Source organism: Delphinapterus leucas, chromosome 15 (assembly GCF_059928025.1).
Source record: "Delphinapterus leucas isolate spDelLeu-1000000601 "Yukka" chromosome 15, BTC_Dleu_Yukka2, whole genome shotgun sequence".
Taxonomy (NCBI): Eukaryota; Metazoa; Chordata; class Mammalia; order Artiodactyla; family Monodontidae; genus Delphinapterus; species Delphinapterus leucas.
Window position 1 is genome coordinate 5,178,561 of NC_143143.1, and position 1,340 is coordinate 5,179,900.

The following is a 1,340-nucleotide window of genomic DNA, read 5'->3' on the forward strand; positions in this document are numbered from 1 at the left end:
GTGGAGAGTGTGGAAAATCATCTCACCACCCATGCTTAACCAGAGCTAACATTTGGGCCTTTATCCTTCCAGCATCCCTCTGCTCCATTCATTTTTTTTAAAATTAATTTCTTTTTATTTTTGGCTGCGTTGGGTCTTTTTTTGCTGTGCAGGGGCTTTCTCTAGTTGCGGCGAGCGGGGGTTACTCTTCTTTGTGGTGCACGGGCTTCTCATTGTCGTGGCTTCGCTTGTTGCAGAGCACAGGCTTTAGGCGTGTGGGCTTCAGTAGTTGTGGTACGCAGGCTTAGTAGTTGTGGCTTGTGGGCTCTAGAGTACAGGCTCAGTAGTTGTGGCGCACGGGCTTAGTTGCTCCGTGGCATGTGGGATCTTCCGGGCCCAGGGATCGAACCCATGTCCCCTGCATTGGCAGGCGGATTCTTAACCACTGCGCCACCAGGGAAGCCCTCCATTCATTTTTTGAGGGGTTTGTTTCTTACAAAATTGGAAATTCACGGCCCCTGAGTGATTTTTCGCCAGGGCTCTGGAGACAGGTACGCCTGGGTTACAAGCCCAGCTCCTCTGCTTAACTGCCACCTCAGGCAAAGGAATGAATTTCTCTGCACCTCAGCCTTCTAACCTGTAAAATGGGAATATTAACTGTGCCTACCTCACAGGGTCATTGGGGAAATTTCAGTGATACAAACAGCACAGTGCTGAGTACATAGGAAGCAATAGAACCTCAGCCATCGCTAAAATTATAGCAAAGGATAGCATGGTATAATTACAATATTTTGCAATCCACGTTTTTCATTTAATACAGCCTGAGCATTTTCCCTTAGTTTTTTCCTTTCCGTGTAGGGAAAACCCCAGCTCTTCTCTATATGTTTCTTTCACCTGTGAGTCTCCTTTACTAAGAGAAAACACTTCATTTGTGACAATTCTGGTCAACAAATGAGAAGAGGTTTTCCCCACAATACGCAATTCTCTGTGACACCAGCTGGGTGTCCTACAATTTAACTCAACTCTAACGCTATCTACCGGGAGACAGTGTCAGATCCCACAAGTTAAGAGCCCAGTCCCACAAGAATGCCCCCCGCCTCCACTCCAGTGCCAGTCGCAAGCCCAAGTTATCACCTGTGCTAGGTTCCAACAACGCCCTCCTTGGGTTCAATTAATTTGCTAGAGTGGCTCACAGCACTCAGGGAAACATTTACTTATGTTTACCAGTATATTAAAGGATATAATAAAGGATACAGATGAACATCCAGATGAAGAGATACATAGGGTGAAGTCTGGGAGGGTCCCAAGTGTAGGAGCTCTGTCCCCATGGATCTGAGGTGTGTCACCCTCCCAATGTGGAT